This window comes from Pangasianodon hypophthalmus, chromosome 5, assembly GCF_027358585.1.
Source record: "Pangasianodon hypophthalmus isolate fPanHyp1 chromosome 5, fPanHyp1.pri, whole genome shotgun sequence".
NCBI lineage: Eukaryota > Metazoa > Chordata > Actinopteri > Siluriformes > Pangasiidae > Pangasianodon > Pangasianodon hypophthalmus.
In genome coordinates this window covers 15,047,880-15,074,907 of record NC_069714.1, presented here as the reverse complement: position 1 = coordinate 15,074,907, position 27,028 = coordinate 15,047,880, and the positions used below count along the sequence as shown (strand labels likewise).

The following is a 27,028-nucleotide window of genomic DNA, read 5'->3' as shown; positions in this document are numbered from 1 at the left end:
AACAAATTATGCACACCCTAGGCTGGTGGGATACAACAGTTTAATCATCTCTACATGACTTGCTGCCATAACATCCAGTGACGTTTCCTCTGATTATACTATATCGCCAGAACTGCCAACCTTTAAGCATTTTGCGTAGGAGCTCTGCAATTTAACGCTTGAGTAAGCTAGTACGAGTTATCACTCAAAAATACACCAAAGAGCAGTCTTTTTCTCTGCAGAAAAGTGGGAGTTGAGCCAAAAGACATATGAAATTGGAATAATTTGCATTGGTGTTTTGAACTCTCTGATTATTAGCAGACACTGCCTGGAAGCCCTACCCCCTTTCCCCATCTCACATGCTCTCGGGACTCATGGGGCTCCCTCACTTTCTGTCTGGTAAATGGAGAATAATGAGTCCATTATTGTAACGATTGTGATAAATTAAAATCCATCAATGTTCAGCTTAGCTAACATTAGCCACACATATAGTTAGCATCAGTTAGCTATTCATATTAGGCAAACTAGACAAAATATTACAGTTTCAGCCAGCAGTGGAGAAATGAGAATGCTCAGAAAAATGAGCATTTCCGCTGATTCAGGTTTAAAGTACACAATGTGAGCTTGTGTTTGAGGGAAATTTACATGTGTATTAGATTAAACGTACGGGAATCAAAGCTCATGTTTTATTATAGTAGCTTTTTTGCACAGTGCAAAGAAATTCCAGTGACGTCAACATCCGATGACGCACAGCAGCGCTATATGTTATTACTGAGTATTGTGTCTGTGTTAGTTGGCTGCTTCTGAGTGCTTAGTGTGTGTTAGTCAGCACAAGCTGCGTGTGGATTACATCATCGTCTGACGGAGCATGCTCAGTGAGCTGATTGCGCTCTAGCACACAGTGGGCTTCGCACTGTGCTCTCCTCTCCTCCTCACCTCCACACGTAAGGTGTTAGTGCCCAAACAAGTATCACCTCTCTTTTGCTCTTTTACATTTTTCTTTTCTCCAACTGAAGTCTGCATGGACCTTGTTCTTGCCGTATTAGAAATCTTGTGATCTCTAATATGCACTACTTTTTACATGATATGCATACTGTATAATAATACCAGGGAGAAGAGGAGGCAAATCTGTAATTCTAACAAGCTGTGTGTGTGTGTGTGTGTGTGTGTGTGTGTGTGTGTGTGTGTGTGTGTGTGTGTGTGTTAGCCCTCAGGCAGCACTGTTGGGCACACAGTACTGTAAACAGGCTTTAACCTTGTCACCCTGTTCTACCTAATTGGCTTGGCTTCACACGACTTGCACTCTGGGATTTAATGTTTGAGTTGGAAATCCACCAGAGCACAGTGTGCAGACATGTAATAAGCCTGGAATTACTAAAAACACTACAGTTGCTGTTTTTCTCATATTAATATTTAATTAGTTGTCACTTTTGGATTAATTATCGTAATGTTATTGGAAGTGTTATAAGTCATGCCAGCCATTTTATGTGCTCAAAAAATGTTCATTAAGTTTCACAAAAAAAACACTTGTGTAGCAAAGCTAGAATCATTGAGAAACATACAACGAAGGGTTTAAAGTATCAGCTATAACAAGCTTTATTAGTGGGGGCTACTTTGTATGTGTCACATGATGTGCTTCCACTGAAAACTCTCCCTAACTGTCTCATGCACACACACAATACTGGACCATTTACTCTGCATGTGTTTCAGAAACCTCTTACTCCTGACTATAATAAACATTTTTACATTTGAAACTACTGATTATTGCTTGTAATCTCTACTGGATTCCAGGAAGGAAGGAACAGTTTTAGCGATTAGAATCATGAGAATTTTGAGGCCTGTAATCTGTACAGTATATTTACAAATATATTTAAAACAGACTGCATTATTTTCTTATGATTTTTTGAAACAGCAGATTGGGCCTGAGGCAGAATTCCAGACAGTTAACCTGACAGTAGTCCAACAGATTTGACTTAATAATTTTTGGCAACAGCGACACCGATAATGCACTGATAATGTGTCTTTCACTGACCGTGTGTGTGTATGTGTTTGTGTGTGCGTGTGTGTGTGTGTGTGTGTGTGTGTGTGTGAACATTAATTTCTAAGGTACAGTAGAACAGATAATGTGCTTCAAATTAGCTCTTGTTTGAGAGTTCATTAAATGAGTTACATTAGAAGATTATTTATAAGTGGCTTGTGTAATTAAGGAATAAAACATGATTGGGCATGCTGGAAAATAATCAATGACGGTGTGGAGTGTTGTGGCCTGATGCAATGATTATTTTCCAAAAAGCCTAAAACAACCTCTTATATGACAGCAGTTTGCCAATTATTACATTTTTATTTATTTATTAAAGAACAACACTGACACTTTTTTACCCACTTATAGTTGCATGTAATATTGTGGAACATTAGTGAAACAAGTTAGTTCCTGTTACTACTTATCTTATAGCAGCTATAAACAGTTCCCTCACCAGCCTCTCTTTTTTTTTCTCTCCCTCTTAAAGTCAGTTAGAAGAAATTAAAAGAAATATCGCCTGGTCTTTTTCCAATTTTCAAACGTCCAGTTATGGTGAGCCTGTGTTTGAGTGGAAATGCATTTCTGCTCACCAAACTTGTAAAGAGTGGATATTTGAGTTAGCGTAGCGTTAGTTGTTTATTCAGAATGAGCTGGTTCGCTGTTGGCTGACTGTCTCGTGTCCCAGAAGGGTGGCCATGCTTCACAGTAGGGTGTATTTAGTGCATTAGCTGTCCTGGATTCCACTCATACAGCAGAGCAGCTCTGCAATGTTCTCATCATAACAAATGTAAAACTGTTTGCATAAACCATTGACACCCGGCCATGCACAAAGCTAGAGCCACAGGAAGTAAAACACCTCTTTTGCTGACAAAGCAGCTTAGTTCAGTGTCTAGAGGCAGCAGTTTGGAAAATGGGCAATTACAAGCACACATGGACTCATTCTCTGCCTAATTCAGTACATGTGGAGCAGCTCATTATGGCTGACTGGCATCCTTCAGACCTTTTACGGTCTCTGTGTGTGTTTTTAACGTTCAATAATAAATTAACAATATTTAGTTTTCGTTTTCTGGTTGTTTATATGTGAGAGACTGTGTGTTTGCTCATGCCTTTGGGGATTATACTGGTGAGGCATAGATGTTATTGGCTGAGAGGACTACTTCAGTGAGGAGCTGTAAACAGCGTGGAGCACACATTGTGTTTCTGAGCCTTTTTTCAAAAAGTGGAGTAAGTGAGGTATTACATCATTGCTTCCCTCACTGCCTTTCACACAATGATATATGGGAAACATGTCAGGTTTTTTTGTCAGTTTAAGCTATATGACATTTGTCTTTCATGTTGCACTGGGAAGAACACAGCCAGACATGATCACTAACACACTCATCCAAAGCCTGTATGGAAACTGTACACCTGGGCGATGAGTCAGGTGTTGAGACGTTAGACACACAGAAGCCATGAGCCATCAGCGATTGTGTTGTGTTGTACTGAGTGTATTGTGAGGCTGTACAGGTGTCCCCTTCCTCCTCCTACTCACTGTCACTGTTTCTGTCACTGTTCTGTCGTTTCTCAACAGCATCTCTCCTGCTCTGCTCTCAGGTGCTCGACCCTGGATGGCATTCTGGCAGCCTGTGATAGAGATCCTGTGGGAGTCATCAGGCATTCGATTATATTTGTAGATAACGCCAATTTGGTTGATAACCCCTAGCGTAACATGTGATGCACATGAAAGTGACATTTCGCAGACCTGTGGCTGGGAGGGCAAAAATATCTGCAGCAACGTGATCAAAATGGAGTCTTAATGGAGCATGAAATCATTGCCACCCACAGGCTTTTCCTTTGCGAGTACAAAACACACACCCACATGCCCAAACACATATTCTATCATAATATAAGTGTTCACTGATAGTAAGGTGACTTTATTAGTCATACATATAGATATGACAATATTGATATTGTGACGTACTGTATTACGCCGAGCGCCAGTGGTGGTTCAGAGCTAAACGACTTTGTGCTACCAATTAGAAGGATGAGAGTTTCCCGTGTCCTCCCCATGTCCACGTGGGTTTCCTCCAATTTCTCTGGTTTACTCCCACCTCCCAAAAACATTCAGGTAGGTGGATTGGCTACACTAAATTGCTCCTGTTTTTTTGCGTGAATCTCGCATTTGTCTCCCTTATAAGGCTGTTATTGAGCATGACACACAGCGAGCTTTCTGGCCAGCAGTACAGGTGGTGTTCAACACAAACTCAGCCAAGTGTGTCATTTCATTCTTAATGAAAATACAGAGACTGTTGAGTGCAAAGTTGGTCAGAGGATATTACAATGCAAAAGCAGTATATACGAGTGTACCATGTATTACGAGTGTACCATGGGTTCTACGTATATACGAGTGTACCATGGGTTCTGCAATCACGCTGTTATACCTTGCATAGTGAGCACATATAGGGAGCCTAAGTTTATCAAAATAATTATTCCAACGTGAGAATGAGTTAAAAATTTACATTTGGCTCCTGTATTACGTATCAGGAACATTACTGTATAATAAGTAAATTGAATCTAAAAGATAATGTTACAATTATGGTATTGCCTTCGAGTTCCTTTGCATACAAAGAGACAGAATTTTTCCCTGTGGATAAGTATATAATGCAGACAGTATTGATGCTGTGGTTGTATAACATTATAGGCAGGCTTATTCATATTCAGTTACCTTTAAATGCTAAATGTTTTGATCACTTAGGCAATGTTTACGTTTCTGTATGTAAATGGGTGCTGTGAGTCAAGCAAAAATAAAAATAAAAAATCACACACTTATCAGGTTGCTCATTTTAAATATTAAGTATTCTGTTGATTAGTGTTCGAGCCCTTGATTATAAAATGACTGAAAATGCTCATCACTAGTGAGTGGTTGGAGGTTGACTCGTTTTGAGCAATGTTGTGTACTGTTTCATAGCAAACACTAAACCCCCATGCTGATGGGGACAACCCCCATGCTGATGGGGACAACCCACATGATGTGGGTTGGAATGGATGATTATGGAATTTATCAGCAAAAAATTCCAGCAAGGCCCAGCATGCCTGGCACTGGAGACCTCACTGTCTAACACTCATTTCCCTCAAGCTGTGTTGCTCTCCGTCTGCTCTTAACAGAGGCACAGCTTGTGAAGTCCTCCGTCTCTCTCACACTCCAGTGTGACCTGGGAGCACATTGTTAGCGTTAGCGATCATACGTGTGAAATGGATTGGAATGGAGGTGGCACTCTGTGCAACACGTGGCACTGTGTGACACACACACACACACACAGTTCATGGCTTGCCTAGGAACATCTTATCTCTTTTGTTCCTTTTCTTTCTTTTTATCTGGACCCTGACATACCAAGTGGACACTGAAGAACAAGCACCAGTCAATGCTGAATGATGAATGCTGATTGCTTTTGTAATTGTGAAACATATAAGATTAAGTATTACAAAAAAACTTGGTCCTAAACGGCATAGTAGTGGAATAATTTCATTCCTTCATCTTTAGTAACTGCTTTATCCTGGTCAAGGTCTCCTTGGGACACAAGATCTTCAGAGGGCACCACACATACTCACACCTAGGGCAATTTAGCGTAGCCAATCCACCTACCTGAGAGATCATGCGAAACTCCACACAGATAGTAACTCAAACTCAGGATCAAACTAGGGACCCTGGAGCTGTCAGGTAGCAAAGCTGCCAGTTGTGCCAGTATTGTGTAGTTTAGGATGTTGCCAAGAAACTAACCTAGTTAACATTTTTCCACCACTCAGGATGTGTTTTAACAGTCTTCAAATTTAAACAGCACACTCTTCATTGCAAACCTGAAATTAAAAATGCAGATAGTGTCTACTTTGCATTGGTCACCTCTGTTTCTCTTCTCTCATACTGATTTTCAGAACAGCTAATACAAGAACACTCTCTAGTCACACACCGAACGGTGCAGGACACTCCACGCACTCAACTACAGAAGACTGTTGGCCAGAGATGCTCAGTGGCTCCTTAAAGCCGACAGTTAACTTCATGTTTCGCGGTTCTAATGTGTTTTCCTGTGTTGTATTTCACTATTGTCTTGGGATTTGGCTTGCATCAGCCTAACTGCTTCACCCTCAACAAGACATGCATTCATATGCACAAAGTGCTGATTCCAGATCGCTATGCTCCACTCAGAAATCTGATATCATGGTTGTCTCAGCATATTTTGTCTGGACAGAAGGGGAAGACACTTCATCACTGCTGGAAGTGCTCGCCTTTTGGCAAGCGTTTATAAAAATAAGAAAGGGGCAGGGAGGAAAGAATAAGAAAGATACGAGAAAAATGGCAGCTGAGAGTTGAATCCATGGCACCATGGTGGAAACGACTAAAACAGAGGCATGCCTCATTAATATAGTGTAGCAGAGCCCTGATGGACCGCTGCAACCTGTGTTCATGCTTGTGATGTGTAATTTTCACTTCTGGTTAATAGGGAACGCTGGTGCATTTGGCTGATTCTCTTCTCACCACGCTACCATTCAAAATAATTAGATAAACATTTAAAAAAAAAACCAAAAAAACAAGGAAAACGGTGAGAAGAGAATCAGCCAAATGCACCCGCGTTCCCTATTAACCAGAAGCCCAGTCTTTTAGTGCATTTAATTTTAGCTACATCACACACACACACACACACACACACACACACACACCAAGTACCGCATCTTTACCATTCATCATTCATCTGCTGGGGTGCCTGAGTTTTGTACAGGTTCATTTTGTAAAACAGTGACTAGGGTAACATGTACAGTAACCTCTCGACATCAGCAACCCATCACACACTGTTGTTTGTCCTGCTGTCTTCCTCACACAGGGTTGGTATGTACAAACACATACCACCTCCACTTGACAACCACATGGAATTGAAGAGTTGTAATATGGACCGGAGGCGAGGGAGACAGCAAACTGCACTTTGACAATTTACAGCAGTTTTAGGAAAGCAGTGACAGTGGGGTTTGATGTTTCTGCTAATTTCTAGGTCATTTTTATGCTTGCATTTTTTTTTCTCCAAACTCGGAGCTCATGATGAAGGTGATGTGTAGAACCAGAGAACCAATCCCTTGTCCCCACATGCTGAGTAACGTGATTAGTTCAGTTTGTTTTCTAGTGCCTATCATTTTGTAAAACCTGCGTATAATGTGATGTATGGCATTGCACAACCCACAGTACAGAAGGATTTCTTGTATGTGCGATTATGACTGACCTGCGATTATGAGCCTCACCCCTAAGCGAGCCCAGAATCTGTCTTGAGTGCAGACTCAAGTATTCAGACCAAATGTGAGAAAGCCCTTAATAGTCAAGAGGTCTTTATATTGATATTGAAATTTATAGAGTTATTATGATTAAATATGAATAAATCTGGATATTATTGATCTAAACATAGTTGAGTCCTTAATGTTTATCATGCTGTTGCTTTTTTTCCTTTTGCATTTCTTTTTAATGCATCCAGAGCTCTGCACAGCGGATGGCAGTATTGATCTTTTGTTCATTCTTCTCTCTCTCTCTGTGTGTCTGTCTGTGGTGTTCAGTCATCTATCTCTCCCTATGTGCTTTCTCTGTAAGGGGGAAAACTCTTCACAGCGCATGCCCCAGACTAGGCCGTGCCCTGCATGCTCACGTGCCTTGCTTGTGGGCCTGACTGATTGCTGGTGCCAGCTGTTGGCAGTATGGCGGAGTGCCTGCCTGGCACTGATACAGGCTGCAGCGGCTGTTTCCAATAAAGCCCTGCCACCACCAGCTGTACTCTCTGTAGAGTAGCAACAAGCTCAGAGAGAGAAGCGCTGCAGACAGCGTGTGAAAGTGTATGAAATAATAAAATAGGAATATGGTTGAAACTAATTGTAGCTAAAGGGCAAACAGCTTTAGTGTTGGATCTACGAATGGAAAATTTGTCACTCAAACTATGATTAACTTGTAATGTTCATTGTAAGTTCAAATGCTGAGAAACTGTGAAAACCTGCAATAGGTCTTTGGAGAAAAGCGTCTGTGTGTCCATCTGTGCTTGTCTATATGCCCTAGTGAGACCTGACAGGAAATCATTCAGGAGGAGGAGAAAAGCTCAGCATGACAGAGCTGTAATAGGAGCTAAGGTTACTGTCTGTTCCAGCACGGAGCCCTGGGAGCCGGAACTCATCCTCCCGCCTGTCTGCCTACAGCTCATTCTCACCCTCTCTTTTCTGTCTCTGTCCTAGCTCTTCCGTTCTGCCCCCCACCCTCCTGGCAGACTCCTCAAACATGCTGAGGGACCACTTTCTCATCCCCTTCATCCTTTTTCTAGCGGATCAATGAAGGAAGAGGAAGAAGTTGTGTCATGTCATAATTACTTTTATGGCTTTTTGGTGCTTATGAAACACAGAGGCTTTTCTTTACTACTCACTGCCAGCCTGTGCTTCTCTCTCTTTCTATCGTTTATCCAGCTCCTTTATAACTGCTTAGATTTATGTCCCACATAGCTGTTATTACAGACTGAACACAGTGTTTGGGCACAGCTGGTATTTTGTAACCAGACAGCACTCACTCCACTGACACATTGTGCCCAACTGAGATCGGTTTGGGTGTTTCATCTGGTTTCCACTGATGGCTCGGGACAGGTGCTGAGGTTATTGCTCTGCTCCAGTGTGACTGAATGCTGCAATATTGCTTTTGTCCTTGCAATAAGTGTGCATTTTGGAGTGCGTCTAGGTGTTTGTATAGCCTTATGAAGTTGTTTGTGACTGCTGTGCCTAGCTCAGATGGACAGGGGAAATGGAGAATGCTAGGACTTTATTTATCAGCCTCTTGTATTTTAAATGAAAATTTTCAGAAAAAGGAATGAGCAGCTTAGAGCTTGTGTTCTGGCTGGCTGTTTTTCAAATATGATTATCAGTGTTGAGAGGACTGACGTCAGGAGACAAATAGCTATCACTCATTTCAGGCCAACTTAGCCTCATATCCCCAGACAGGTCTTTCTCTGCGTATCTACAAATCTGCATCTCTCTCTCTCTCTCTCTCTCTCTCTCTCTCTCTCTCTCTCTCTCTCTCTTATATACATATATACACACACACTCAAATACTGTTTGGGGCCTCCCTTTACTCTTGAAACAGCCTCAATTCTTCATGGCATAGATTCCAAAAAATTCCTTGGAGATTCTCTTCCATCTTGCATCACACAATTCCTGCAGATTTTTCAGGTGCACTTTTATGCTGTGTATTTCCCGTTCTACCACATCCAAAAGGTGTTCTGCTGGATTCAGATCCAGTGACTGGGAAGGCCCCGGAAGAACATTGAACTCATTGTCATGTTCATGAAACCAGTTTGAGGCGACTTTTCTTTTATGACATGGTGCATTATCATGCTGGAAGTAGCCATTAGAAGATGGGTAAATTGTGGCCATGAAGGGATGCACATGGTCAGCAGCAATACTCAAATTGATTGGTATTAACAGGCCCAAAGTATGCCAAGAAAACATTCCCCACACCATTACACCACCTCCACCAGCCTGGACTGTTGACACAAGGCAGGTTGGATCCATGGATTCATGCTGTTGATGCCAAATTCTGACCCTACCTTCTGTGTGCCTCCTCAGCAGAAATCGAGATTCATCAGACCAGGCTAAGTTTTTCCAGTCTTCAACTGCCCAGTTTTGGTGAGCCTGTGTCCCCTGTAGCCTCAGCTTTCTGTTCTTGGCTGACAGAAGTGGAACCTGATGTGGTGTTTTTCTGTTGTAGCCCATCCGTCTCAATTTTCGAAGTGTTTGTACAGAGTGGTTATCTCAGTTACTGTAGCCTTTCTGTCAGCTCGAGCCAGTCTGGCCATTCTCTGTTGACCTCTCTCATCAACAAGGCGTTTCCATCTGCAAAACTGCTGCTTATTGGGTGTTTTTTCTTTATTGCACCATTCTGAGTAAACCCTAGGACTATTGTACACGAAAATCCCAATCATGCCATGGTCAAAACCAGAGAGATCACATTTTTTTCCCCCCTTCTGATGGTTGATGTGAACATTACCCGAAGCTGCTGGCCCTTATCTGCCTGATTTTATGGTTTGCACTGTTGCCACACGATTGACTTATTACATAATTGCATGAATAAGTAGGTGTACAGGTGTTCCTAATAAAGTGTTTATTGAATGTATTTATTTGACATCTTCCCTCACACTCAAATATCTATTTGATTCTTAGGCACCACACCCTGAAGTGCTCCTGTCATCAATAAAACTTTTGCTTTAACCATCCACTGTCTCTCTAGTTGCTTTTTCTGTCCTTTGTATGTCTTCAGCATCTTCAGAATGGGCACATCTATCACCATTGTTTGCTGCACTCTATCTATTACTATGTCTGGCTGGTTGACTATTTTTATATTTTTATTCACTCAGTGGAGGAGGCATTATGTTTCGGGTTGTCTGTCTGCCCCTCCGTCAGTCTGAGATTCTCGTTACTGTGATATCTCAAGAACAAGTGGTTGAATGTTTGTTGGATTTATATGGAATGATCATTGTAACCAGCAGATGAACTGATTAGATTTTAACATTGATCTAAATAGGGTCAAGGTCACAGCAAGTTCAAGTCTCTGAAGTTTTTCTTCAATAGCCTACGTCACATTTGAAGTATATTTTAAAGGTAGTTCTAGCATGCAAATTAGTAACAAGAAGGACTAGACTTGGCATCAAGTTTTACTTGTTTGTTTTTTTGGTGAAAATTTTCAGTCTTTTTCTCTGCTGGTGGGGGAAAAAAGTGCCTCTATCAGCTGAGGAAGTGCCGGTTTTGACCATTTTCAGCTGGACATTTTCGGTGACATTCGAAATAGTTAACTGATGTTAACTGTATACTTGCCTGGTGTTAGCTAAGCCGTTTTATTTCACATTCTCCATTTACCTTTATGGAAAGCAAGTCCACACCTTTCAAGCAAAAAAAGCTAACCAAGACAAGAGGACTGGCCAATAGATTACTAATGTGAGATGAAGGAAGGGGGTGGGGCTTCCACTGGTGTCTCTTAATATCATAAAACCTACACAACTGTCTGTCATTCCAGAACCATATGTCAGTTGGCTCATCTGCCCCTTTTTTCAGGGAAAAAAAAAAGAAAACACTTTTGGCACAGAGTACTCAGATCTTAAAATGCAGAGCTCCTATGCAAAACGCATGAAGGTTAGCAGGTCTGTGGTATAAGTGTGACTGTGAGGCCAGATATTAAAACCTTTTTTTTGTGGCTATGATAATTGAGACATTTGCTGTAACAGCTTATCAGCTTTACAGCATGGGAGAGAGGAACCTGAGGTGTTTGGATTGAAATCACACCAGATCAAAACAGACACTGTAATTCCTTACATGCTTGTGTATTAGGTCACTGCTGGGATGGCATCTGTTAGCAAATCCACTCTCAGAGGAATAGCTAATTTACTGCCGAGGCTAATGAAGTAATGAATATGATAAGCAAGCAGTAACACATACAGAGTGAGAGATTCCCACCAACAGTCCCGCACACCACACTGAGCCAGAGCGTGTTGTGGGAAAGTGATATACGTCATAGTAAGACAGCATGGGTTTGGTGTGGTGGTGTGTGTGTGTGTAACTTAGACTTTTGAGTAGCACACTGGGTACACATTCAGGCACTACTGTGTGCTATCAGTCACCTGTTTAGCTGCTGTGTGGAAGTTCATCTTATGCCAGTGTGTAGACTCGCACCATTCTGTGGAGTGAAGATAGAGAGAGCACAGGAGGTGAAGAGAAATGGATGAGGTTTTCCTCTTCAGTCTGTGCTGCAAACAATCCAATTAGACTTCATCTCACTATGGTTTGCTCTCTCCTGAGAAATAACACTTTAATTGATTCATTAATCCTAAGAGCAGTCTTTCTGCTGTTGTTCTGTGGCAGGGTTTATGACTGCTGGTGAACTGGAGTTTTCTTTCTTTATCGCTCCCTGGCCTGGGGTGCGTGTTTGTGCTATATACACACACACACTGCAGAGTAGAGCGGTTCTACACATAGTCACTGGATTGAGATTGGGTCACAGCTCATTAAATATGCATTAAATAATGATTAGATTTTAACAGTTTCCAACAGGGCAGCTTTGCCTTGGTCCCAGAGAAGGTAATAAGGTAAAAGCTTGTCACCTGAGCAGCAGCAGCATCATCATCACGCCACACTGACCTAGACTGGCTGATGCATTACTTCCATTGACTTTCAATGCTTCCCTCCCTTTTCAGACTACATGCTTAGTCAGAATATGAAAAACCAGCCTTAACCAGCCTTAACCAGCACATGGCAACACTTGGGCTCAGACTCTTAGCAGAGCTCACGCCTTAGCTGGATCTGTGGAATCCTGCAGAACCCACAATCCATGTTGTATGTATGGAGGAATACAACATGACTGGCTATGCTGTTATAGGATAATAATCAACAACGGGGTGGTGTGATATGGCTTTATAACTGTGTTTTATTCTTCTTGTACCATAGCAATTTGCAAATGATATCATTTTTTTATTTATTAAAGAATGACACACTAAACTTTTTATCAGTTTATAATTATATGTAATGTTGTGGAATGTTTCCTCACCAACTTCTCTTTTTTTCCTCTTTTTTGAAGTTAATAAGACAAAAAATTGCACCTTGTCATGTTACTGAGAAAGCACAAAGCCCTCCACCCTGACTTACAATTTTACTGCTTACACTGGAGACTCCTTCCAAAAATTGCAAAAGAAACATTCTCACAGAAAATTTCACCATATAAAAGATTTTTTCTTTCACCATATAAATCACCAGTCCCTGGTAAGTAGTTACTATAGAAATGACAATGTATTAGAATGGTATAAAAACCTGTGATTTGCTTTGCAGCCAAAACTACTGTCAGAGCCATGCTGTTATAGAAGATTAATCCACACATTATGAACTGACACAAAAAAAACCTGAGAATTCAGCTGAGCTATGGTATAAAGTCTTTTCCTTGAATTGTAAAACTGACCAGAGCAGCCTACTTTGAGCTTGTGAACAGTTCATTTCGGACATAATGATGAATCCCTGGTGTAATCCCTGCTATCAGCATTAAAAAAGGGAATGACTAGAGACTGGTGCTTTTTGTTAATTAAACATGGCGAAGAACCTGTGTTTTTTCAAAAAGAGGCAAATTGACTGACATGACAGACGATCAACCACACACTTTTCCTCAAGTCTGTCAGCAAACATGCAAGATTCTCATTTTCTCACCACTAAGTTCTTCATATAAAACTCAGAATTCTGTGCCCAGTAAGTATATCTTGCTCTGAAAAGCATTGCGTAGTGTGTTTAAAAGTTTGTTTTCCCATTAGAAATCATTGCACTGTTGTGTAATGCATTTCTTACACAGAAATGCAGAGAGTCACTGTCGAGATGCTGAAGCTTGTGGCCAGAAAAGTGTACAAAATATATCACACGATCCATGGCCTGTGGCTACAGTGACTGAGACTGTTTGTTGTCTGCTGTACAGAGGATGTAGGTTGCTGAATATAAGATGAATTATTATCAGTATTACTCTTAGAAAATTATGGGGAAAAGTGAGAAATTAATATTGCCCCCTCTTTGTATACCTGTGAGAGACATTTGTATGACTGGGCCATGGACCAGTCCATTGAAAAGCATGTGACATTTACAGTATTGACCTTCCATTGTGATAAACTCCGTTTGTTCAGGTCAGGAAGGTGCAATGTTTAAATCAACTGAGCTGACATGGAGGGAGGCAGGGGAGGGAGTTTATTAGGTCTTGTACCTTCCATAACTATGCTTCACTACACTTCATCTGTTAAGGCTACAAATAATCAAATCTCTCTCTACTGATGTCGTGTAAGGCGGATTTGTGATTGATCCTGGTATTATTTTAATTTTTCTTATCTATATGGAGCTACTGTTACACAGACAGAATGATGTCATGGCATGTCCATCAGGCGCTGAGAAAGAAAATAGCATTGGAAAAAAATACCCTTAAATTATCCCCCTAAGATTGTTCAAGGATTCAAGGATTTTGTATCATTTATTTATCAAATCTGAGAGAAGCTCTCACAACAAGCAGTATGCTTCAACCAGCCATTATCCTCTATTACAACAGAGGGGTCAAACCCCCAATGTTTTTAACTTAATGTGATCAGTATGTCGTGTTGGAGCAGATTAGTCATTATGAGTTTAACAATCTAAGTTAACTGTCTCCTGACCGTAACAGTTTGATGGCTGTATGAAAATAAGACAAAATCACGTCATATACTCTAAAGTTTTATTCTTTTTATACTCTTTTTAAGACTCTTCAAAAAATATTGAACTCATAAAAGTGAGGCACTTTTTACAACACCGTGTGTGTGTGTGCGCATATATGTATGTATGTATGTGTGTGTGTGTGTGTGTGTGTGTGTGTGTGTGTGTGTGTGTATGTATATATGTATGTATGTATATGTAATATATTACATACACACACACATGAACTATATACAGCATATTTGTTCACATGCCTTTTTTAAAGCTATGATTTGATTTAATTTAGTGTTTGTATTCGTCACAGTGTTTCATTCCTTATACTTGAACATGAAAGTGCTATAATCTGAAAAAGGAATAAAGTGTGTAATTGTACTTCACCTCCTCCATGTGTTTATTAATAGCCAAGCAGCTATAATGTGTAATATGGAAGGGGTGTGGAAAAAGCACATGCTGTTTCTCTGGTGAAGGATGAATGTATATGGTGCAGGTGGGCGACCCTTGAGTAAAATTTTGCTTAGTCTCCCGGAAAGGCCATGACCAGCACGGTGTGACCCTCATTTCACACTCTGATCTTTTGATGCTTTAGACAGAGGTTTAAAGGGAGTCTCATGAGAGTGCTTGTTTTTTCTTGACACAGTTTCTTTTATCAAAGGGCAGTGGGGCATTGGTCAGGCCCCGCCAGGCTATACAAATACTCCTTCATGCTGTCCACACTAGTGATGTCCTGATTCCAACACACGTGTGTGGACACAGACACTTTTCTGGTGAGCAGCAGTGTGTTGATTTCCTGCTCTGAAAGCTTGGCTCCATCTGCACAGCAGCTTTAAATGGTGCTCCAGTGTGCAGCTGCACTCCTCCACAGCTTCCTGTGTGCTGAGTGGAGAGCTGAGCCTATACAATTCCCTCTGATCACTCAACTCTCACCCTCTGCATCCGGCCGCCATTGTGCCTCCTGCCTTTCGCTGCTTTATGAAATTAGCAAGGGTGCTGCTGATTGCCTTTCCTATGTGTCTCATTTCCCTTTTTCCCCCAGCAAAAATGTTTTTTCCCTAAAGCTTTATCACTATCTTGCATTCTTTTCCTGGGGTGGAAAATACTTGTGAAATTGTATTTCGTTACTATAATTACGCATTTTATGCTTTACTTGAGTGTTACTGAAATGGAATACTTGTATTCGTATTCTTAGTTACATTTCCATGAAAAAAATTTACTACTTACTCCTTACATTTTTATTTAGACCTTCACAGTACTCGTTGCAAATCTTGCAGGTCTTGTCTTCTCTCATCCAGCCAATGACTGTATGCAGTATGTCAATAGATCAGGCTACCACACTTTTTATTTACTTATGCAACACAGTGTATTTAAAGCTTCTATCTATCTATCTATCTATCTATCTATCTATCTATCTGTCTATCTGTCATCTATGTGCATCTGAATATGAATAAGCCATAAGCCTGCAGTGTGGATCTTGATGATGAGCTCCTCTGGACCTACCTCAGCAAAATGTTCCAATATGCTAGAGTAAGCAAAGACTTGTATACAATGAGGCGTCTCCTTTGCCTCTCTAGAAGGGATGAAAGCTATCTAATTTGGAAAAAGCATGTTGAAGTAAGTTTTGCTAATTTGCCAGGTTAGACTAACATCAATTCATGTAGCTAACATAAATTGGTTAGACAGCATGTCAGATGATAAATATTAGTTATTTACAGGATATTTTACATTTAATTAATATACATTCGTAAGCAAACTACATAGTGTTAGTCATGTATAACCAGTCCTGCATGACCAGTTCATAGGATTGACAGCAAATTGTGTTGACACCAGAACAGTTGCAGTGGCTAGATGATGTTTTCAGGGAAAATGGTATAGTTGCTTATAACAGTTTTCAATAAGTAATAAGTTATTTTTCCACATGAAATCATAACTATTTTCATCATTTAAAACCATTTACTTATTATTTTTTAATACATGAGTGCATTTAAAACTAGTAACCCTTTTTACTTTTACCTGAGTACATTTTTGGCTGGATACTTCCACTTTTGAGATTTGGCTTCTTTTCTTCCGAGCTTCTGCCTGCTCACCTAATAAAGAGCAAGAGGGATAGAAGTCATAAAACGTCTTACTATGGCCTGTTGGTATTCAGTGTTAAATTTACTGATTGATATGTGCTTCAAACATGACTTACAACTACACTATCTGGCCAAAAGTGTGTATACACGTGACCATCACACCCATATGTGGTTCTTCCCCAAACCGTTGCCAGTTGGAAACACACAATTGTCTAGGAAGTCTTTCTATGCTGTAGCATTACAATTTCCCTTCACTGGAACTAAGGGACCCAAACCAAAAAAAAAAGTTATCTGATAACTGCAAGAAAACAAATTTTGACAATAATTAGACAAATGTGTTTACATGCAATAAAGTAATCTGATACTTCACAGCTCCACATTGTGCTCCTTAATAAACCCATCAAAAAAAAAAAAACATTATGTAAGTCAAAATTCCTGATTTTTTTTGTCCTGTTAGGTTTGTGGTAATTACTGCTTCTGGGGCAGGTCTCCTCTTTATGCGTAAGTTACTGCACATGAACAGATGTAAGAGAATGATAGCTAACAGATGTTACACACAGCTGAATAAGCTAATTATTCGAATTATTTAAAAAAAAAAATAGCTGTGTATATTGGATTTCTTGAAATTTGGCTACAGTTTTAAGATATTGTGGTATGCTGTTTATACGCAAAAATTCAGATGATCTATGATAAATGATCATATTTAGTGTACATGTAAACAAGCTCACTGTAATAATTAAAGTAAGATAAGCGTTAAAATGTGTCAGAAATGTGTCCCATCACCTTCCCCACGTGATTACAGTCCATAACACATAGCAGTGCCTCCCCTGAGGTCTTCTGCTTGTATAATGGTGCTTTAGTAAGCTACAGTCACACTCTCAGCCAAACCCAGGCAGACATCTAAGTGTTGTTTTGTCTAGGTAATTATGTATTGTTATGTTTAGAGCAGTCACTTCTTTTTTTATACTCGTGCCATGTTTATACTCCCAGCAGTTTAACTTTGCCCTCTAAAGACTCAGAGACGAGTCAGCTTGACTTGTGTTTTATGTTTATTTATATATTTATTACCAAGGTTAGTGCTTAATTAACCTTGCACAAGCTTTTAATCCTAATGGCATCTGTGCACTTACTACAGAGTAAAGCTTTACTAATTATTCACAACCTGCAATTATACTATGCTTATTTTCACACAAATATGGCATAAGCATACAGTCGTAGACACATACCCACACACGCGTTCCTACACACACACACAAACACATCTCCACTTCACTGAATATCTTTGGAGATGTATATTTTGTATATGTATATTTTATACGTAGAAGCTAAACTTTTATGGCAAGTATCTGTGAGATTCATGAGTGTGTATGTTTGTGTACAGCTCATGCTGTTGATGTCTTTCGTAATCCATAGATACTTTGCAATTTCTCTCTCTCTCTCACGCACATGCACACGCACACAAACTCACACACACTCTCTGAACATATGCGCCATTGTGTGCTGACATTTGCACAGGTGTCTGTCGACATACTTGATTGTAAAATGAACATCTGCACTAGGGGGCAGTGAGCACTATGTATAATAAACGAAAAATGAAGAGGTTTTTGCATTTCGCTGTAGAATAGAGAATGCATGGAAGAAGCAAAGTACTGGGTGTGATAAAATCCCTATTTAGATTGGATTAGTTTATCGGGGAAATCTGTAATACATTTTTTACATGTCTTCTCAGTGATAAAACATTCGCAACCAGACAACAATCAAATTACCACAGGAGGAGCAAGTTTATAGCAGGTTATATTTTCTGTGAACTCAGATGCTTGCATCATTTGGTCATATGATCACGCTCCAATCACAACATGGCGTCCAAGCGATCAAAGAGGCACTGGAATAGAGAAGAGATGCCGGCTCTGATTTCAGTTTGGGGCAAATAAGGTTCCAGCAACAATTTAAATACACAAGTCGTAATCACAAAGTATCAAAAAGCATCTATTTTTCATTTTGCAATTCAGGAAGTCTTTAATATCTGGGGGAGGGTCACTGATGCATGGTATGAAGCTAAATATGGCAAGTAGCAGCAGTCAAACATCCTTTTTTTCAATGCGAGGAGACATCTGCATAGAAAAGCATGGACATGTGTATCCAGACAGAACTAAAATTATCAGACGACTGCCGAGTCTGGTGAAAACCAGTAGGTAATTGTGTATACGCATAGTTGAATTTTTAATTAAAACATCCATAAATGCTTTTTAAGAGTTTAAACCAATATCAAGGAAAAACACTGCCTTGTTAACCTGATAAATGTCTCCTCCAGCCTGTGGTACTCCCTGAGCTCGTAGCAAAGAAAGGTTCAAATATCACTTCAGAGATATAGCATTAGTACAGGTTTGAAAAGTTAGATGAACAAGTTTATGTAACAAGCTAGGCAGCTAACTCAGATAAGTGATGGATATTTTCTTTCTCAAACAATGAACTGTACAGTCAGTGTTTTAGATTTAACAAACAAATATGTCTATATGTTGATTAATCTAAAGCTAATGCTTGTATATACAGTATAACTCATTTAAAGGTAAGAAGTTTTACTTTGTTTATTTCTGAAGCTGTGTTTAACATGCTGATTTCACGTCACTCTGTAAACGGGGAAGGAACTCGGATTTGAGAAGAAAACCTAAGTCAACTTTTCAGTTGCGGTAGCATTTCATGTTACGAAAGACATGGTCCCCATTTACTCTGTCGAGAACGAAGGGTTCATTAAGTTGTGCAGAAAGAAACATTATTTACACTATTTGCTGTAGATGGTGGTGTTAGTATTTTTGCACATTTACATTTTCCAAAGTCCGTTCTTATAAATAAAAAAAACTTTATAAATAAATTGCATAACTTTTCAATTGCATTATGTAAGAACAAAAAAAAATTGTAATCAAGAATCCTTTATAAAGTTGAAAAAAAAAATCAAGAATTTTTTTTTTTTTTTGGCAATATCGTCCAGCCCTAACCCCAGGACCCCGTGATAATTTAATCTCTTCTTAATCCCATCCCAATATCCAAAGAAGAATTTAGTTGTTTACATGAATAATTCAAGGCAATACTGAGGTTGGGTTACTGTCTGTGTGCAGTTTCTGTGCATGTTCTCCTCATATCTGGGTTTCCTCCAGGTTCTCTGGTTTCCTCCCACCTCCCAAAAGCATGACCGTTGTTGGATTGGAATCTAGAAGTATAAATCAGGCCTCACACATGTGACATACAGTCAGGTCCATAAATATTGGGACAGTGACACAGTTTTGGTAATTTTGCCTCTGTACACCACCACAGTGGATTTGAAATGAAGCAGTCAAGATGTGACTGAAGCGTAGACTTTCAGCTTTAATTCAAGGGGTTTAACAAAAATATTGCATTAACCGTTTAGGAATTACAGCCATTTTTTACAGAGTTCCTCCATTTTCACAGGCTCAAAAGTAATGGGACAATTGACTGATAAGCAGTTTCATGGCCAGCTGTGGCCTGTTTCCTCCTTATATCATGATAAATTAAGGAGATAAAAGGTCTGGAGCTGATTCCAAGTGTTGAATTTGCATTTGGTAGCTGTTCATGGGAACTCTCAATATGCCGTCCAAAGAGGTGTTGATGCAAGTGAAAGAGGCCATCATTAGGCTGAAAAACCAAAACAGACCTATCAGAGAGATAGCAGAAACTTTAGGAGGGCCAAATCAACAATTTGGTACATTCTTAAAAAGAAGGAATGCACTGGCGAGCTCAGCAACACCAAAAGGCCTGGAAGACCACAGAAAACAACTAAAGTGGATGATTGCAGAATTCTTTTCTTATTGAAGAACAACCCCTTCACAACATCTAGCCAAGTCAGGAACACTCTGGAGGAGGTAGCCCTATCATTGTCAAAGTCTACAATCAAGAGCCACCTTCATGAATGTAAATACAGACGGTTTACCTCAAGATGCAAACCGCTGGTAACACTCAAGAACACAGATTAGATTTTGCTAAAAAAAAACCTCTAAAAAAAAGCCTGACCAGTTCTGATGCAAGATTAACTTGTACCAGAATGATGGGAAGAGAAAAGTATGGAGAAGGAAAGGAAGGGCTCATGATCCAAAGCATACCACATCATCCGTCAAACATGTGGAGGCAGTGTTATGGCATGGGCATGTTTGGCTGCCAATGGAACTGGGTCACTGGGGTTTATTGATAATGTGACTGTTGATAGAAGTAGCAGGATGAATTCTGAAGTGTACAGAGCTACTTTCTGCTCAGATTCAGTCAAATGCTGCAAAACTGATAGGACAGCGCTTCACAGTACAGATGGATAACAACCCAAAACATACTGTGAAAGCAGCCCAAGAGCTTGGAAATTAAATGTTCTTAAATGGCCGAGTCAGTCACCTGACCTCAACCCAACTGAGCTGCTTTTCACTTACTGAAGACAAATCTGAAGGCAGAATGACCCACAAACAAGCAGCAACTGAAGATGGCTGCAGTAAAGACCTGGCAAATCATCTCAAGGGAGGAAACTCAGCATTTGGTGATGTCCATGGGGTCCAGACTTCAGGTAGTCATTGACTGCAAAGGATTTACCTCCAAGTAATAAAAATAATCCTAATATTTATGATTATATTAGTTTGTCCCATTACTTTTGAGCCTGTGAAAATGGAGGAACTCTGTAAAAAATGGCTGTAATTCCTAAACGGTTAATGCAATATTTTTGTTAAACCCCTTGAATTAAAGCTGAAAGTCTACACTTCAGTCACATCTTGACTGCTTCATTTCAAATCCACTGTGGTGGTGTACAGAGGCAAAATTACCAAAACTGTGTCACTGTCCCAATATTTATGGACCTGACTGTATATGGAAGGTGCATGAGATTCTTTGTCATGTTAACCCTCAGCTCTCTCTCTCTGTCTCTCTCTCTCTGTGTCTCTCTCTCTCCCTCTCTGTCTGTCTGTCTGTACTGCAGCCCAGCTGTGAACAAACACCACCCTGAAGTCAACTTGCTCTCCTTCCTCCCACTTTTTTAAAAACATTTTTTCATCTTCTCCTTTTCCTCTTCATCCTTTTCCACATCTTTCCTCCACATCTTTGTCTCCCTCTTCCTTTCATTCTCTCCATCTCATGTTTCTGCCTGCCAGTGTAGTTTCCTCTGTGCTACCAAGGAAGTCTCAGCATGTGTCTGCTTTCCATCATCCTTGCCTGTATTTAGCAGCCACTTTTTCTCTCTGCCAAGAACAAGCCTCACATGTTCACTCCCACGTGTGCGTGCGTGTGCACGTGTCTGTGTGCGCGTGCGTGTGGCGCAGCAGTGTGGCCTCGCACCCTGCTAAATGGGCACAGTGCCCTGTTATATCTGGCACTAAAGCTGCCCCTTGCTGTGTCCTGCAGCACATCACCCTGGTGGCATAGCGTGTGATTATGGCAGCAGCTGCTGTTGGGCAGTGCTAGCACTCCCATAATGCTTTGAGGGATGTGCTAAGCTGGCAGAGGGTCCACCAAGTTTTCCTAAGCTAAGCATACCCTGTACGGTTAAAGCTTGGTGACAGTTCACACAGCACATTGATGTGGCTGTTTGTACTGGTTGTGTAACATAAAACCTCCAGTAATTTTCCAGTTCAGAAATCCTTTTTACTCACATTCGTCTCTGGTTATAAGTGCAGTGAATATCTTCAGCAGTCTTCCTATTCTTGATGATTATTGTATGATGATGAGTGGAGGTGTAATGATCCATCGATATGGATCGATGTATCGATCAAATAACCAACAATCCGATGTTTCAATGCAATGCGTAAACATCGATACATGTATAATTGTTTAAGATGGACCTTTATTGAGGACACGCTGATTCCAGCCACGTCCCGGACGTGGCGTCCATCAAAGATTAAGTTCATCACAGATCCTTATTTGCAAGAAATATGTAGCATTTCATAGTGGGAAAAAAGCTGAAATTTAAAGATAAATTTTTCAAAATATATTTTGGTTGCATCTGTGATTTAATAGAAATCTTACTGATTGTGTGATATAGACACATTGTTTAATATCGATCACAGGCCCCTGAATCGATCAAATCGAAATCGCATCGTGACAGTCATTGAGATATCGGCAAATATCAAATCACTGGCTAAAAGAATCCATATTAGATCGTATCGTCATGAAACTTGAGATTTACACCCATAATGATGAGTAAATATCATACAGGAAATGCACTTCAGTCCATTGACGACAACAACAACAAGAAGCTGGTCTTCATATATTTCTGTCAGTCAGCAGGTAGCACTGCTGCCTCACAGCTTCAGGTGAGCAGACATGTGAGCAGACACGCAAGAGGGCTGTGATGTAGGCAGAGAGAGAGTATAGTGATTGAAATCGATTTAATGAATTGGGGAGATTAAAGGCAGTCGGCGTAATAAAGCCTTACTCAGTATTACTGCTTTTTCTCCATGCACACAGAAGGCTCTCCTGAAGTCACATGGCAACTCGCTCTCAGCTACTAGTCAGGTGATATAACTGAATTTTTATATTTAAATATAGGATTTTTTTTTTTAAGCTTTCCTGTTTTGGATTATGTATTACTGTTTATGCCTCTCATTACTGCCTAGCATCACATTTTATCCTCAGGCAGTAACTGAGATCCACGGTAGTATTCAGCAGTGAAAGCTATAGGAATATTCTCTGCATTTTCTCCGTCGTTTCATCACTGATCAGTTATTCCTTATTTCCCATGTCTTTACTAAATGATACATCACACCACATTTACTAAGATCCCAAATATCAGTTACTAATTTGCATCTGCAAGGAGATTAATTGTGGGTGTGTTGCAGGTGATTTGCAAAGATTAATTAAGTGAATGACATCATGTGCAAAGTAAGGGGAGGAGTCAATATTTCAATGAGATTTTTGCATGTGCTATTTGTTCTCAGATTTCAGAGAGACTCCCAGAAGAGTACACTGAACAAAACTGATACTGAAGCATAACAGTGATTAAAGGCATGCTGAAAAACTGTTCATAATACAATATGAACATAGACATGAGTGTGCATTTTGTCAATAAGGTTTTATGATTAACCTTTTCAAGGCGCTGTTGAAATACTCTCTGCATTGGAAGTGCAAGCGTGCAGTGAATAACTAATATGAAACCAACTTTACTGCAGCAATAATAAGCCATCATTTGAAATATATAACATTTTGATTGTTTAGACACTAAGGCACAATTTAGATTCATTTTCTCATTATTCAGTCTTGGTAAATGGTATAATTTTTTCTTTCACAAAATTATCTAGGGCTTTCTGCAAATGTATTACCTGCCCTTTGGTCGTATTAATTTGCACACATAAACGTCATTTCCTAAGATGCTTTCAGGCAGAGTAAATCACACTACAGCTGCTAAATTAATCTTTTTGCATAGACACTGCTCTGTATTTTGCCCTGAAGAGTACCAGTCCATATTCATTATAGCAGAATCTAAGGCATGCTGGACTGTATAAGGTGCAGTGTGTGTGTATATAAAGGTGCTATTACTTTGACTGAAGTATTAAAGTGCTGCTGTAGCTCGAGTGTGAGTCCAGGTTGAATTAGTGCAGTGCGAGGCTGCTGTACATCAGGCTCTGGCAGTAAAGCAGCTTTGGGCCCTGTGCCATCTGCTTCCACAGACTGAGTTGAGGGTAAACCCGGGGCCTTATCACACTGGAATTAGCAGGATCATGTGATAATGAGCCCCTCTTTAATATGCATCCTTCGCCGCTCTGCTCACTGTGCAGCATCAGTGTGCACATCAGAGACAGCAGCATTAGCATCGGGGCATATAACAGAAAGGTTTAGTCTTCCTGCCCCACCTACTGTTAGCCCTTTTAATCACTTTCCCCTCTGCAGCTGTTAAACAATTTAACCAGGGCTTCTAGTGAGGTTTTTTTTTTTTTCTTTTCTTTTCTACATCATCAGTTTTCTTGGCTTCATTCTGTTGTGTTTATAGCTCATTTTTGTCCAGCTGCTTTTTCCACTGCTTTTAAAGAGCGCACAGTGATAAAAGTGCTTGATGTGTACGTGATGGATGTACTGTATGTGAATACGAAAATATGACCACAGTGCTCAGGCTGTGCAAACTTCAGTGCAGAGGCAGTTCCTGTCTCTTCAGGACATCCCTCACCCTGCATTCACACTAGCAAGCCACGAAGCAGCAGGCAACTGACTATTCATTTCCTAAGGCCGTGCATGGCTGAGAGCTGCAATTCTCACTACAGTGACACTGTGACAGGGTGACAAATCAAACTGAGATTTTCCTAGCTTTATGCAGATTAGTTCAAGTGAAGTGAGAAATCCAAATGGTTTGGTTCAGTTCATCAAAGCAGTGATCTGGCATTGGGTCAACTGATCATGCTTTTGGTAAACTACAAATAAATTCTTGGCTGTGATTACAGAAAAATGGAAGAGAAACAGCTATGAGTCTAGCAAGCTTCATCTATACTAAATAAAAACAGACAAAAATGGGCCTTGTATTTATTTTTTTATTACCACAATGTCTAGAACAGCAGTACCATCAACAGCAAGGCCATTACAGTAACAATAACACTGATGATTGCAGCCATCAGCAGTGGCGAGATGGTGAAAAAAGGAACGATGCATCTTGACTTGTAGGTAATGGGGAAGAAAGTGTAAAGGGAGGATGAGAGCTTATTAATGTGATCTAGGTCTGTTTGTCATACCTCACCTTCATTACAGAAAGCTGATTAAAGTTGTGTTTTTGTGGTTGATGAAATAGGGCTGCACAAAAAATTGCTCTCTTGATTAGTTCCTTATTTGCTCTGACCAATGACCACGGACGTTTTGTACCACATGACCTGACACACACCTACCCAGAAACAAGCCATGAGGGAATTTTAAAATGACCTGAATGCCTGCTTGTAATGAGAAGGAACAAATTTGTCCTAAACATATTTAATATTATGTACTCAATATGAAATTATCAGTTATGAAACAAATCATGACTAAAGTAATGAAATTTATGGGACGAATGAGTTGCTGCTGCACAGGTCATTTTGCTCAAAACCTGCCAGTGATGCATTACCAATAACAGTGATTTTCACCAACAAATGACTTATTTGTTGGTATGAAACAGTGCAATCTTGAACTGTTCAATCTTGGCACCCTAATGATCCTGAAGTTTTGTACTGAATAGCGGTTATTTTGCTCAGGATTTGAGCTAATGCAGTACAAAGGCAATTCAAAATTCAGACAAGCAGTTATTCACAGACATCTGCTAATGTAGCTACTGGACTCTCCTCTGCTAATGTTTAGTAAGTACACATATTGTTCCTTACAACCTGGGGAAAGAATTGTAAGTGGGAATCATGACCTCATTTCTAAGCCAAATAATTATGATTTTAATTAGAATAGTGCAGCCATACTATAAATTCTGGATGATAATGGGCTGAAAACATTCATGCAGGTAGAAAGTAAATATTTTAAAAGAAAATATTTAATTATCCTTGTCTAAGATACTGAGTTGAGAGAGTAAACTGTAGTGAGCGGAGGAACACACACACACTCACACACTCACTCTCAAGGGGTTTGGACTCTGCTGGAATGTGAGAGGTTACAGTAATCCTCCTCTCACTGAAGCTAGGCCTTCATTTTTTCCTGACAGTATGACCCAGTGAAGAATCTTCTCCTGCTTCCTCTGTGGAGTGTGTGGCCCTGTGTCATGGTGTTACTGCCTCACTTTCCTCCTTCCTCTCAGGCTAAATATACACATTTTCTCAACGCTAAATATAGCCTCTTCCGCTATTCGGCTCATACGACTTTTCAGGTCTAAAAATCCTTCACTTTAGCATATCCATACACGCCCCTGTTAAACTGGCAGGTTTTTGTGAAGTTAAAAAAAAAAAGAAACCAAGATAAATCATGTCAGAACCTTTTCTTCCTTTATTGGGAAATTGCAACCTAGAAATTAAAGTGAAAAACAATAAGAATCATTTTAAGGGGGAAAAAAATTAAAAATGACCAGTAACAATGCCTAGTTGAAGCACCTTTAGATTTCATCACGAAATTCAGTCTTTTGCTGTAACAATCAGTTTTGCATTCTGTCAGATTAGCATGATGCTGCCGCCTTCCTGCGTCACGCTGGGGATGGTGTTCTTTTGGTGATATGCATGTTTTTTTTGGCGCGTCAGTTATATATATATATCTGGGGGAGTGGGTAAAGAAGGCTTCCGTCTAGCCACCCTACTTCGTAGCCCAGAAATGAAGAATTTGGGAGATTGTTGTCACATGTAGTGAGCAACCAGTACTTGCCAGAAATTGCTGCAATTCTTTTATTGTTGCTGTAGGTCTCTTAGCAGCCTCCCTCACCAGTTTTCTCCTGGTCTTCTCATCAATTTTAAAGGGATGTCCTGTTCTTAGTAATGTCACTGTTGTGCCATATTTTCTCCACTTATTGATTATTGTCTATGCAATGTTCCATGGTATATCCAATGCCTTCTAAATTTTTTTGTAACCCTCTCCTGATTGATGTTTTTCAACATTGAGATCCTGTACCTGCATTGTTAGCTCTTTGTGGCCCATGGCTTTTCCAGTTGGATGTTACCAAGATGATGTCAGGAAAACCCAATAGCAACAGCTGTACTTTATTCATGATTAATCCATCACTTTAATTGATGGCAGCTGGACACTAATTAGTATATAACATGAGATTGAATGTGATTGGTTGATTCTGAACACTGCCTGAGCACTGTTG

At 40.1% G+C, this 27,028-nt stretch overlaps 1 protein-coding gene across 15 annotated transcripts in view; it reads left to right on the top strand.

Annotated features, from left to right (window-relative positions):
- Positions 1-27,028, top strand: part of caska (calcium/calmodulin-dependent serine protein kinase a) — a 143,891-nt gene that overhangs the window by 44,749 nt on the left and 72,114 nt on the right. The gene's annotated exons all lie outside the window — the stretch shown is intronic.